Here is a 14,522-nt window from a genome sequence, read left to right as displayed (position 1 = left end):
TAGAGGGAGAGTGCGCATGACTCCCTCTTGGAGAATGAGTAACTCGGTCATTGTTATTAGGGGGGGGGGGGGGCGGATGGTGAAAGCAATTTAAGGAGAATAAAGATGTAGATGAGGAAAAAAATTCAGGTGGGCACGTAAAAAATGTAAATGGATTTAAGGCTTCTAGAGCTAAACTCAGCAATAGGAAAAGAAAGGAATAAAAAATGAAATAAAGAGGAAGGGGTTCTTAGCACCCAATTTCTGCCTCTCTCTCTTCCCTCTCCCGCCTCCTTTACCTGAAGGCGGTTTTTTTTTTTCTGAGGGAGAGGACACTCTTTCCTCAGGGGGTTATGCCAGAGTTAAAAGAAGGGATAGAGCGGGGCAGGGGAAACCAAGGCCCTATGAGGGTTTAATCAATTAGCTGAAGCAGCCAATACCTGGGGCAGGTGTTGCCTCAGACAGCAGTTTGCCTATGTGAAATCGGGAAAAAGACAGCATTTAGGAGGTTTGTGCAGTGCAGGGAGGGAAGCAAACGAATTAGTGCAAGGATTAAATAAAAACCAGTTTACGAAGGGTTCTGTACCTGAAAGTGTTTCAACTGACCAAACTTAAAACGTGAGGGGAAGGAGAGCAAAGGGAACAGGAAGGCAGGGGAGTCTAGCATGGGCGCAGGGGAATTAACAGTTCCAGCTGGCCCCTGATCCTCTCTCGGTCGTTACCTGACTTACTAGCCCGCAGGACTTGCCATGCCCCTGCAAGGGGGATATGGCTTTAGGGTCATACAGCCACAGGAGGGCTTGTGCTGTGAAAAGATGGAAGAAACCGTGAGGGAAGGGTTGTGAGAAGCAGGGCCAGAGGAACCACTAGGCGAGCTAGGCCTGTGCCTAGGGCGTCGAGACTTAGGGGGCGCCGCGGCAGGCAGCAGAATTTCGAAAGGGCAAAAAGTGCCCTTTCAAAATTCTGCCAGCCCCCGACTCGCCCTGCCTCCCCCCCCCCCCCCCCCCCCAATGCCACCCTCCCGACGGTCCAGCGGAGGGCCCGAGAGCGATCTGCCGCTCCCGGGGCCTCGGCTGCTACTAAGCAAAATGGCGCCGGTGGCCGGTAGCCCCTGTCACATGGTAGGTGCTGAAGGCCACCGGCGCCATTTTGCTTAGTAGCAACCGAGGCCCCGGGAGCAGCAGATCGCTCTCGGGCCCTCCGCTGGACCGTCGGGAGGGTGGCACTGGGGGAGAGGCAGGGCGAGTAGGGGGCTGGCAGAATTTTGAAAGGGCACTTTTTGCCCTTTCGAAATTCTGCTGCCTGCCGCGGCGCCCCCTAAGTCTCGACGCCTGGTCTCTGGCTGCACGATCTTCCTTTCTTCGGCCACTTTATTAGCTAGACATGCTGCGCCGATCTTCTTTCTGTGTATGTGTACATGAGAAAGGAATGGTGCTTCTGTGTGTGTGTGTGTGTGTTTGTGTATTTGTGTTATGTATGTGAGAAAGGAATCTGCCAGTTTAAAAAAATGAAATGTGATAATACATATACCTCAACTTTTGTGCTGGTAGCGCAACTTTTGAAAAGTTGGATGAAAGATGAAATTACTGAATTTTAAGCATCCCTCTTCTGGAAAATAAAATGAAACTTAAAGTGGGTAAAGACAAATACTAAAGCAAAAAAAAAATTTGAAGTATTTAAAATGTTCATCTCAGCAAAATCACAAATTTAAGATACTGATGCCAGGTGGGGTTTGTTTGGGTTTTTTGAAGCATAATTTAAGCATGAAGACTAGAATAGTTCCAATCTGAAACAGTTTTGCTTTTTTTTTTTTAAGCCTTTAGAAAATGTATATTTTTAAATTACTAAGACTGGAATCTTCCCATTTAAAAGGGAAGCTGACTAAGGATTTCTTTTGGTTCCATATCTCCCACATGAATAATCATACGACTGATAGTTTGAAGAAAGACACTTGCTTTATTGCCTGAAAGCGTAAAACAAGAGAAGCTGTACGGTGTGGGTGGCTGTTCCTTGGGAGAACAGAACCTGAAGGAAGGGTGTAATTTCGCCTTCTGATAGGAATGTGGTTTTCTTATTTAATGGTTGGGAGCATCACTTTCACTTTTAGTAAAAGTGAAAAATGCTGCAAATGAAGGCAAGGTGCTTCTGTGAGAGTGTAATGTGTATGTGAGACAGGGAGGGTGCTTCGTATATGTGAGACAAGGAGGGTGCTTCTGTATGTGTGTGGTGCATATGTGAGTCAGGGAGGGTGCTTCTGTATGTGTGTGGTGTATCTGTGAATCAGGGAGGGTGCTTGTGTGTGTCAATGTGTGTGTGCGAGAGAGATGGAGCATGTTTTTGACTGGCTTGTGGCTGTGAGAGGGCATATGTGTGATTGAGCCTGTTTGTAAGTGAGATAGAACATGTATGTGATTGAGAGCTTGTGTGTAAGTGAACTAGAGAGCATGTGTGTGATTGAAAGCCTGTGTGTAAGTAAGAGAGAGAGAGAGCATTTTGTGATTGAGAAACTGGCCAGAGAAGTGATGTGTGTATATGTGAGAGAGACTGATCAGGGAGATGACTGGTATGTGTGTGCTTGTGTGTGAGAGAGAGAAAGACTGGTTGGGGAGATGATTGGTGTGTGAAAGACAGAAACTGGTCCTGAGGGTGTGACTGGTGTGTATGTGTGAGAGAGAGAGAGGAGACTGGTTGTGGTCCCTAAGGAAGAGGACTGTGAGGACAGCTTCAACAGCTACTGCTGCTTCTGGTGTGGCCTGCAAGGGAAAGGAGTAGGAGAACTGCTGGAAAGGGTAAGTAAAGGTGGCTTTTTAAGTTCATTTTTCTTGATTGACTACCATTTTAATTATTGGGTAGTATGTGATGTGTCTGAAATATTTTATTGGCGTTTGGTAAAGCTTTCAAAATTTGCATGAGTCTTTAATTATTGGATATTCTATTCATCAGCTGTTTTGAAATTGTTTTATTTGTATGATTTTATAATTATGATTAATGATTTATATATCTTGATTTTATTGATTTGTTTCACGAGGAATGGTGAAATTTTTGTTTTTCCATTGTTACACTGTATAGAGTCTGGCGTGATGCGTTTTACAGTTCAGTTTTTGTCTGTGCATTTCTATTTATACTTTATGTGGCTTTATTCTGTATTTGGTGAGGGTTTGTGTTCTGCATGCATAGACTGAGATGAAGCATTCTTTTAGCATGTGGTTTCTCTGTAGGGATCTGTAGTAGCTTGGCCTGTTCTGTTTTCATGATAGGAGGTGTATTGATATTTTAGATTCTGGTGTAATATTTGTGGTATTCTCTCTCATAGGTGGGGTTGTTATTCTTTGAATGTTGGCAAATATTACTGTGTTGATACGGGAGGACCATGCCGAAATATATCACAAATAGCTATGATGCCATATGAATTCGAAGATACAAAGTTTTCTTGTTGGCATCACAACAGTGCATGAAATTATCAGAACGTGTATATTAATTTTACCTCAGAATGTATGGGGAGGGGGTGCCAGACTGTAAGGTTTGCCTAGCGTGCCTAATACCCTTGCACCGACCCTGGTGAGAAGGGGTGGTGCACACAACAAAAAACTCTAGAAAAATAAACCCTAGCTGCCGCAGCAGTGCTACTGGGAACAGCCCTTCTGGCTGGTAGAAAAAAAAAAGGGGGGACTGTGCCCCAGGCAGGGAAACAAAGCTATTTGATTTTCCTCTCTTCCTATCGTTGGGTGGGTGTGCTGGTAAACTCTACCGTCACTCCGTCTCTCCTGCAGGCTTGCAGGGATTTTAAGTCCCTAGAGACAGAAAGTTTCTGCTTTTATTCGGAGTCGTGTCACTTTTTTCTTGCCTAGCAATCAACGACACTAAGCTCCTCAGCGGAGGCTATGTTACTGCTTCTCCCCCTTAAAAATCCACAGAAAAAAAAAATTATAAGGGCCATAATTTTTTGGAAAAAAAAGAAACCCTGTTTTCCCACAGAGCTACAGTGCACTACCTAGCTGCAGTCCTTTACCTTTTCTGTGGGCCGCTCTGTCTACCGAGCTCCAAAGGCATCAGGCTCACCCAATACTGGTTCCGGGGAGGAGGGAGCGGGTGAATCACTGATTTCTGGGCCCCACTCTACTTCTGGAAGGAGCCAGCTGCCATCCCCCCCTTCCCGCGTGCCTTCCGCCCCTACCACAAACCTCGGGAGCAAAAGGGGGCGCCGAGCCACGAGCCTCTGCACGAGCTCCGAGGCAGGCGGCGGCGGCGGGAGAGCCCGTCCCGGGCGGCAGTGCGCACGCGTGCCCTCGCGCGCTCCCTCGCCTGCTGAAAGTTGGGCGGATGGCTGTGCTGCTGCTGCTCCTGCTCCTCTGCTAGAGAGACCAGAAGCAGCCTCTCTCGGAGCCGTGCCACCAGGGTGAGTATGCCGGGGGGACGCCGAATAGCATCAGCCTGGCTGCGGCTTTTCTTTGTCGGTTCTACCGATGATCATGTGAAGAGGGTGGGGGGAAATGAGGAGGGGAGGGGGTGGAGTGCTAGTGCAAATGTGTCCTCAGGAAAACTGCTTTCATGCTGGAATAAAGGGCTAGCAAGTGGATCGGGGGGCTAAAAATGCCATCGTACATATGGGGATGCCATTTGCTGTGTAACACAGATGCATTGGGGAAGGAGGAGGAGGAGAATTTACCGATGTGTTGTGCCTGATGACATTTTCTCCTTTGAAGTCCTCTTCAGCCTGTGCATTGGTGGGTGCAAGGGCTGGATGTGCTATGCACCGTGTACCCAGCAGCGAGAGGATGCTAGAACTGGCAGCTGCAAACGAAACAAACAAACAAAAAAAATCCCTCCTCGAAAAAAACCGGGGAAGCTTGATAAAACGTGAGACGGTATAGATGCAGATAAAGATGGGCAACGAAAAGGAGCAACATGATAATGATTCACAGGTCTAAGTTTTATAACGTGAACAATTGAAGGGGTGGGTTAGCTGTCTTCACTGATTTTTCCTTTTTTTTCCGAGGGGGAGGAGATGGCTAACGGTTCGGTCGTCAATCTATTTTGCAATAGCCAAAAATAGTCGCTGTTTTGCTATTTATTTGAAGAGCGTGAGGAAATTGTAGTTATTACTAAATAGAGCTTGCAGCTGGTTTCAGTTATAGCGTAAAAAGAAAAGAGATCGAGGAACGCCCACTAAATCTATATTGGCAAATTGTGTCCCACTGCGCTTTGCATCCTCTGTGTGCCATAGCTTCCCTAAAAATACAGCTTTAGCGCGATATCTGGAGGCGCAGTCGTTACAGGTATTTGCAGCTCCTTCTCCCCCCGTGCGATCTCTTAAAATGTCGGAGGAACCGATGTTACAGCTACCGAGCCGTGCTGCGGCTTGCTGTGCGTTGCAGCTGGAAACCAGCGACTGCCACATCCCGGCATTCAAACAAATCCGACTTCACCTAGGCCATCGGTGCCAAACGCTTGAGTTATTTTGGTGAAGAGAGAGCAGACTTGGCAATAAAGTGCATGTGATCCTCCCCCCGACGGTCCCTTATCCGGAGGCCAGGAGTTACTGTAGAGAAATTCTGGCTTACTCCCCCTGTTCTGGAGGGGGAAAAGAGTCTCTCGCACCGGCAGAGCCGATTTTAAAGAAGAACATGTAAATAGGAAAGATGAAGTTGAATCACATAGTCAAGGTGGTTTTTTTTTTTCTTTCCTTTAACAGTGAATCGAAGCCGTGAACATTTCGTTTGAACAAATTCATTTGAGACTCAGGGTTCTGAAATATTTTGTTACATGTTAGGAACACCTGGAGCCTGGTTTACTAGGCTTCCCCCCCCCCCCCCCCCCCCATAGGCACAGAATGGGGGTCCCTTGGTGTGTGTTTTCTTTTTGAATTGCATGTTGCCTGCTTCCAAGCACGTCTTGTTAAATGTTATTTACTTTTCCAAGTCCAATTCCGATTTGGATGATTAAAGGTATTTAATAAATGGTTATTTTCTAGAAATAGAACAAATGAGTGCTTGACAAAATATATTTGGGACATTAGGAAAAAGACAAAAATATTGCCTCTTTTTCAACATGACATTTTTTTTGAAGGTTTGTTTATACACATTTTTATGAGCACCTGAAGAATTATAATTAGAAAATTAGCAACTGCAGATGTGTAGCAATAATTACTTTTTTTCTAGTATTTTATTTTTTATTAACAGAAAGCCTTATTCAGGTGACTGGTGATAGCACTATATAGCTACATGTCAATTGATGCTGTGAATTTATTTTTACATCTTCTTTATGGAAAATGTGCCAGTCCACTATTACAGTTGCTTTTGAAATCAAATAGATAGATGGTTAAACTGATTTTCAGATAATGCCCATAGTCTGCAAATTAAAGAAATGTTGCCATGACTCTGTGCAGCTGTTTTCTGGTTAGTCTGAGCAACCTAATCTACATATGTGCTAATGCTTCACCATCTCCACTAATCTTCATGAAATTATCCATTTTTTTTATAACTATTCAGAGATGTTGTGAATAGCATAAGGTAGTAGCTGTCATCGCAAGATCAATTTAATGCTTTAAAATCATGAATATGAGAATAAAATATATTTTCATTAACGTTCTTATATTATTCAATGTAAATTCTTATCTACGTTCAGCACGTCAAACTTGACCGAAATACATAACTCAATCTCAAAGTGGGATGACATTAGGAGGGCGTGGGACCCTGAAATACTGAAATTATAGGAATTGGGGATTGGGCTGCCATGGTGGTGCGGGACCCAGATTGATCACCCTCCCCCCCCCCCCCCCAAATAGAAAAACAGGGGATCATAATGGTAAGATGGGGTAGTTTCTCTGTGATTAAATCATGTGTTCATCTGTTTCTTTCTGTGTTTTAGATCTTTGAAAGCTGAGATAGATTTATAGTGAAGGTATGCTCAGTGGAAACCCATCCTAAAAGAAAAGGCCAAAATATTCCTTTTATCTCCATGATGAGCATCAGAGAGTAAGGGGGAAGTGAACAAAATAAAAAAAAATAGCTTAGCAAAATTAAGCAATTTATTAGAATTTGTAAAATTACATTAGCTCTGTTAAAATAGGCTCACAAATGTTCTTAATTTTATTATGGCTTACCTATTCAGTTGAATGTTGGTGTAAATTTCTGAAGGCATTAGTTGAACATGCTCAAATCCAGCTGAATTTGGGCACTTATAGAAAATGAAGGAGAATAGCTGCTAAGTGTCAGCACAGCTTGGGACTGAATCTTATTAACAAACACCTATATTAGAGTAACATTACGGGTATAAAATAAACTCTTGTGGATATTGAAAGTTACGATGGCCACAGGATGTTCATAATTCAGGACCCCTTTTGTACTGTCCCATTGCATCACAAATGGTATCACACATAATTTTCTAAAACAAAAGAATATGGGGGGTGATCAATCATATCCATCTGCAGCTGGCCACAGTACATTGAAAAAAAACAAACCACCAATGGAATATATGCCTAAGCACAAAAGAGAACCCGTGTCTGGGAAGATGAAAAGGGTATGATTATAAAAATCTGCTCTTTATGTTCTACTACTGTTAAAGAAAAGAACAAAGCATTGTTCATTTTCCAGACCAATGCTTACCCATTATAATTAACTGTATAATATTTGCATTTTTAGACAATACCATGCTACCATGAACAGAACTGGTAATAAGTGTTTGTTCTACAAATATCACATTTGTGTAAACAGAGGTGGAAAAAATATTTAGAAAAAAATATATGCACCAGCCTAAACTGTTTTAGGAACCAGGGAATTTTTTTTTTTTTTTTTTACTTGTTTTGTCTTTTTAATTTAGTAAAAAATATATATATATATATATATTCTGGTTCTTTTCTTTTTTTTATCATTTGATTTATCCCTTCTTCAGACATTTAATTTATTAAAATTGTATATCCCTCCTGTAAAAACATGTTATCCGGTCAGTGGAACAGTAAAAACATACATAAATCATTCAAAAATTAAATAATACAATCAAATAGATAAATATAACATTTTACTAAATAAACTAAATTATTAGAACAGCAAATAAAACAAAAATACACAGGGTGCCCAGTTAAAATAATCAAATTGGGTAAACAAACAGCATTATCAAATAAAACCACACAATACCGCATTCAAAATTAACAATCCCTTACAGATACAAATAAGCCAGAAAGTAGCATGTCATGTTTTATGCTGTTAATCTTTAACCTGAAATACACTAAGATATAACTGAAACAAAACTAACATGTTAGAAAATGCTTGATTGAAAAACCATGTTTTTAACACTTCCCTAAATTTTAAATAATCAGTTTGGTTGTAGAATATCTGGGAGAAGAAGAGAGTTCCAGAGAGGAGGTGCTTGAAAGCTGAATGACGTGTCCCTAGCGGATTCCAAACCAATGACAGAGGGAGGCGGAATGTAAAGATAGCCAGCCTCTGGCGAATATAAAATATGGACCGGAACATAATGGCCAGATAAAGGGGAAAACTGGCAGAAAGAGCCTGAAAAGTTAAACACAAGCCCTTGAATTGAATTTGATAAGATGTAGCTGATTCAAAACGGGAGAAATATATCAAATTTACGAAGTCCAAATATCATCCTAGCAGCAGTTTTCTGAAGTAACTCTTTTTTTTAATTGGTAATGTGAAATATCAATCAGCAAAGACCAAGAGTGTCAGATCCTGAGAATAAAGCAATGGTTGCATCTGATGAATAGATCTCAAATGGAAAAAAAACCATTTTGAACTATGGTCAAAATGTCTGGGGTCCTAGCTAAATTAGAGTCAAGCTGTAAGCCCAGAGCAGTCCCTCCTTCCCCTGAATCCAAGCATTTATCTCCACCCTCCCCTCCACCCCCACTGTCAAGACCCTCTTCTGCACACTTTGGGTTTGATGTAATAAGGTGCACTAATATTAGCACAGGTTTTCACTCCTGTATTAGCACACATTTTTCTGTGGCAAGTTAATTCTGGTAAACTATTTAACAGGGGTTTTAACATTAAAAATGGGTTAAACTAGGAGGGAAAACTAGTGTTACAGTTACATGGGATTTGCATGAGCCTATGCTAAAAGGCATTAGCTGTTTCTGAATAGGGCAGATGGCATAAAGCACATTTTCTTAATGCTGGAACTGAAACTCCTGGGTCAGAGCAGGAGTAAAACATGACTCGCGTTTCTGGTGACCATGTTATGCTATTGCTGTGTTGCTGTGGTAGTGTCTAGCTGTTTCTATCAGAGTGGACAGAGCAAAAGAATAACTTTACCCACCAGAAATGTGAGTCAATGCCACCCCAGAGCCAAGAGGGTAATTTCCAGCGTAAGCTCTCGAGGTGGGTGCTTGCGGCCGAACAGTACACCAGTGTTGTACACCCCAAATTTGGCAATACTGCTTAACAGTAGATGTCCATCCCAGGGAGCTTACACTATGTCACTCCAGAGAGCAAATTCTTGCATCCATAGTCATTTTGGCAATGAATGGCAAGTAAAATCAAAGCCTAAGCTCTCTGGGATAGGCACCTACATCTAGCTTAGCAAAGCATAAACTCTCCGGGGGGGGGGGGAGGAGGATATGCAGCTGAATAGGATGCCAAAGTCAGATGCACAGTACCAAAGCATTCACTCAGGAGAGTGAGTTTATGCTTTGATTTTTCTTGCCCTGCCTTGCCAAAGTGGCATCACATGTGAGACTGGAGCTGTGCATCCCGACTTGTGGCACATGTTGCTCTCATTCGAGGCCATTTTGACAAGGAATGGCAAATATTATAATAATAATTAAAAAAAAGGCAACTACAACTAGGTTCATAGAGAATAGGCTGTCTGGGTGGACACCAACTGCTGAACAATGCACCCTTTTTAGCACGCTGCTTGTACTGTCCAGCTAGTCAGAAAGACAAAGAGAACCTGTGACTAGCGCCTGGAAATGTAACTCCTGGGTCTGAGGTACAGTAAACTTGCATTTCTGGTGGCCGTTGTGCCTAGTGTGGTGCTCCATCTCGCACCCAAGAAGGACTTACAGATTTCCAATGTAAGTTCTCTTCAGCTGAAACCCACAGCTGAACAGTATGCTAAAGGTCGGTATGCACAAAACTGTGCACGCCCCAGAGAGCTTATGTTTTGTTGGGCTTCAGCTGTAATCCCCAAAGAGCTTACACTAGAAATATAACTTAACTCCCTCTTTTTGGTCTGAGGCACAGTAAACTCCCATTTCTGGTGGCCGTGATATTCTATTGCCGTGCTCAGAGTGAAGAAACAGCCACTGCCACATGAGCACGGCAATAGAATATCACGGCCACCAGAAATGGGAGTTAGGTTCAGATGGAGTGAAAGTTACAGAATTAAAAAAAAACAACCCAAAAACGCAGGAAGAAGGAAGTAGGTGCTTGAAGTTGGAAGGCGTGTGACCAAAATGGCTTTGCATGCAAGATTGTGCCCAGGTTGGGATGCCCAGTGCCAACCTTGCATGCAAGGCAGCCACTGGGCAAGTCATGCCAAGTGAAATCAAAGAGCATCAGTGCAGATTTTTCAGGTTAACTCACATTTCAATGCACTTTTCATTTAGCTGCTTTTTTATTCTCCTGTTTGATTTGCATGCCATTAGCTTACTGCATCTCGTGGGGAACCCCTGTTTTTTGAAGAGTTAAGTAAAACCTATGCTAAAATTTAACTCCGATTTTTAATGCGGTTTTTATTACATAGGCCCCTTTTGTCTTTCTCCCACCATCCTTTCCAGCTACCCCCCCCCCCACCAGTCCAGCAATAGCATCCCAGCATCTGCAGCTGCCACCACTCTGTTTCGGCTACGATGGCTGCAGCCAGGGGCGGATTGACCTATCGGGGGATCGGGCATCCCCCGGTGGGCCGGTCGCTCCAGTCACATGGTCTGCCGAGAGCGGCCGTGACAGAGCCGCGCTCGGCAGACCACATGATGTGTCCTGGGCCGACCTGGGCAGCGAATACCCGGGCCGGTCTGACATCATGAATCCACCGTTGGCTGCAGCTCTCCATGGCTCAGACCTTGTCTGTCTCTCTTTTGTTTGACCCTAGACCATGAACTATAGATTATAGGAGTAATGAAGAGGCCTATCAGACAGCTTTCATGGCAGGCAGGAAGAGGGAGAAGGCAAAGAGGCAAAGAGGGTTTGTCCTCCCGAGCCTCTTCCTTTTATTGTACATTCATACAAAGGCAGATGATGTGTCATTACATGATTGGCTACTTTCCCATAGCAACAGAAGAGTCATTACACCATTGGCTTTGGCTCAGGGGGTGTGCACGGATCATATCATTGGCTGCTGAAATCTATACCTCCTGACTTTGTCCTGCCTCTGACTAGGGAAAACCCAGCCCCTCCCCCAGGAATTCAGGGCCAACAGGTATCCTTTCCCAGGCAGAGAGGCTTAAGCACAAGTGATGCTTTTATTCAGGCAAATGTCAGGGAGAAGGGAAGTTAGTGTTTAAACCCTGAAATGGCTTGCTGGCAAGCGCATATTTCCCACATCTCACCCTTTCTGTTTTTGTTTAGGAAGCTCAATAAAGCTTTAGACCCTTACTGAAATCTGTTATGTCTTGGTATGGGCTGGAAATAGGGGAAGAGGGATTATGGAGAGAAGAAAGCTATAATTCGACGTGGTGTGCCAGCTGTCGATGAGCTTCTGAATCTCCATATCACCCAGAGCAGGTGCAGGTGGTGTGCCAACGCTGCAGGGCTCATGATTCCCTATTAGGCATCTTACAAGACATCTTTGTATCCGGGCTGAGAGCAAGGTTTCAATATGGATATGAGGTTTGGGTATGCACTGAATACAGCATCACAGGCAAACAATTAAGATAATTACAGTAATTATAATAGAAATCACCCTTTTTGAGACCAGAAATATCAGGGAGCCAGGACCATAGCCAGTCCCATGGAGAAGTTGGTATTCTGTCTGAAAATGGTGCATCAGCAACCATGGTTTCTATCTGCTCTATGGTATGTGTGAGGTTTGCTTTATAGTCTGATATGTACACACAGCAATGAGATCCAATTGATGCACAAACACCACCCTTTAAGGCTAAAATGGTTTGTAAGGTATAGCTGTTCTGAATGCCACTTCTCTAATCTGAGAGACTTTTGTTGTGAGTAGTTTTAATGCATGGACTGTCTGACTAAATATGGCAGTCGTCCAGTTAGCTAGGATGTGTAAGTCTCTGTAATTCATATCTGTTCCCATTGGGGGAAACAGGCTTCTAGCTATCTGAGTTTCTGTATACTTTTCTATGGGATTATTTATCGCCTCCCTTTTGTTACAGAGCCTTGCTTTGGGTAAATTTTTGACTGCATAGTACGAGGGAAGGATGTGGCCTAAAGTGCATCTGTCTCTCCATCTTGGGGAAATGTACATATATGCTCTACGCCCACATAACATCCATATGTTTCCTAACAGATTAGTGGACATGTCATTGGTTATCATTTGGGCTATATAACTACAAAAGGTAAATCCTTCATCCCCTCTATACTTTCTGTACCTGCTTGGGTCTCCCACTGCACATCCTGAAATCTGCCAATTGCATACATATATGGTATAACTATGCAAGTGTTCAGTGATTAATACAAATGTTCAGTTACAATATGGATATTTCCCACCTGAATACCCTTCCCATCCCCTGTATCAATAGTCCCAACAAAGAGCGGCAGTCTCTTGAATACAGCTACCAATGTGTAGTATGGTATTATTAACTGGAGAGTTAATGAAAACACCTCTCTGTAAAGGATAATTAGTCCATACTGTAAGGTTAAATGGTACAGCATGCATCAGTAGTTCTCCGCGGGCATGGGTTGGCATGTGTGTGCAGATCCAACAGTCTGTTCGATACAACAGGTGTGAGAAGTTCTGTGCATGTTCTGTGCATCGAGGATGTACCTGTGTTCTGTCAGAGTCCTTGTTCTGAAATCGCCATAGCTGGAGAAATAAGGCAAAGGAGGAGGATGCAGAACACAATTGTTAATGAGTTGGCATTCAGGCAAGAAAAAGCGGCTAATAAGTTCTCTGGAGTTTTCTCAAGGCCTTGCTGTTCTAAGAGTTGTGCAGATTGGTTGGATAGGGCCTTGATCTGTCCCCAGGTCATGTGGTGCTGCTTTTTGCAAGGAGTCCGGTCTCTGTCCTTCTGAGGGCTGTGGAGGCTCAGGGAGAAGTTGGGGATCGGGTCCTGTAGACCTGGACACCTTTCCATCTTTCCATGGCTTGATACCTGTGGAAGCAAGCAGAGAAACATATCCTCGTTCCCCATTTTAAGGGAACGGGATCGTACCAGACATTAAATATTCTATACAAAACTGATGGCTGTGGGTGACTAACCCTAGTCCCATAATGATTACTCATGGCTGTGGTCTTAAATTTGAACCTGATATGTTTAGATGATTTAAAGTAAACAATACTTTGTTCAGGGGGAAAATCCAGGGGCAATCCCCCCTTTTTTCTTTTTGTTTGGTCCAGAGCTCTTAAGCTCTGGACCAAACAATGGCTTGGACCAAACAGGCAATGGCTTGCCCTGTGGTGTTGTAGGGGATGCCAAATAAGTATTTAATGTTCAATTATTGACAAAATTCATGCAAAGGAATGGCTGCAGAAAGCAGAGCCATTATCAGTTTTCAGGACAGAGGGTAGCCCCATTATCAAGAATTTTTTATGCAGTGATCAATTTTCATTCAGTAAATTAGCAATAAATGTAAATTAATCGTTTAAAGGAAAAGTCATTTGCTGTAAGCTGAATCAAATGACAAGTATATTAGACATTACATTAAACATATGTTACACAAGACTGACATATATTCATTCATCTTGCAAATATTTCTTGCATCAAGACAGACAACAGATAACACATAATTTGAGCTAAAAATCTTACCAAAAAGTTATCAAAAACAAAATTAGATCAAGGATCAAAAGTCAAAAGGCGTTAGAAAAATGTTTGAAAATGTTAAAATAAGCTGCAAAGTGTTCATCTTCACATCTCCTCATGGCAGTGTCAATCTGGAAAATATTAAAAACTGGCATACAGCAAAAAATTACTAAGGTAAGGATTAAAGTGAACTTCTTACTTTTTTAACCTTGAAGAAATCAATTCTATCATTCAATTTAATAAAATCAATTTGGATTTGCAAGAAAAGGCTTGGGAGGGATTGCTTTAGAAGTAGCAACCTCTATCAGTAAAAATTATAAGGTTCAGAATTCTGTAAAAATTTGTGAAAAAGAAAATAAAACTGAAGTGTCCTTAAGACATGAGGACCGCAGATCTGAAAAATAAAAACTATTATACAACAGAATTATTAAAACAATAATATAATATAACTTGTAGAATAACATAGCGCCTCCTAGTGGAGACCCCATCATTACTTTATAGATTGCAACTATTGTTCCAGGTTGCAATCAATAATACTCTGAGCTTAAATTCAATGTGGAGTATCAGAATAGAATTTCTTCTTATAATTATTAGAATAGGAAATTAAACACGCTGTTTGCTCAGCTCTGTCTGCTGCATGCTAAAGTTTGTAACTACTATTAAT

At 42.5% G+C, this 14,522-nt stretch overlaps 1 protein-coding gene across 4 annotated transcripts in view; it reads left to right on the top strand.

Moving 5' to 3' along the window:
* Positions 1 to 3,999: 3,999 nt before the first annotated feature.
* The window catches only part of RGS17 (regulator of G protein signaling 17), a 188,593-nt gene continuing 178,070 nt past the window's right edge, over positions 4,000 to 14,522 (top strand). The window contains exon 1 of one of the 4 annotated variants that reach the window (XM_029596572.1): positions 4,000 to 4,375. The gene's annotated coding sequence lies outside the window, so the exon portion shown is untranslated. Of the gene's footprint in view, positions 4,376 to 5,182; positions 5,256 to 14,522 lie in introns of those variants that run through there. The other 3 variants (XM_029596570.1, XM_029596573.1, XM_029596571.1) reach the window with 3 other exon arrangements.

This window comes from Rhinatrema bivittatum, chromosome 3, assembly GCF_901001135.1.
Source record: "Rhinatrema bivittatum chromosome 3, aRhiBiv1.1, whole genome shotgun sequence".
NCBI lineage: Eukaryota > Metazoa > Chordata > Amphibia > Gymnophiona > Rhinatrematidae > Rhinatrema > Rhinatrema bivittatum.
This window is presented reverse-complemented; position numbering and strand designations above follow the sequence as displayed.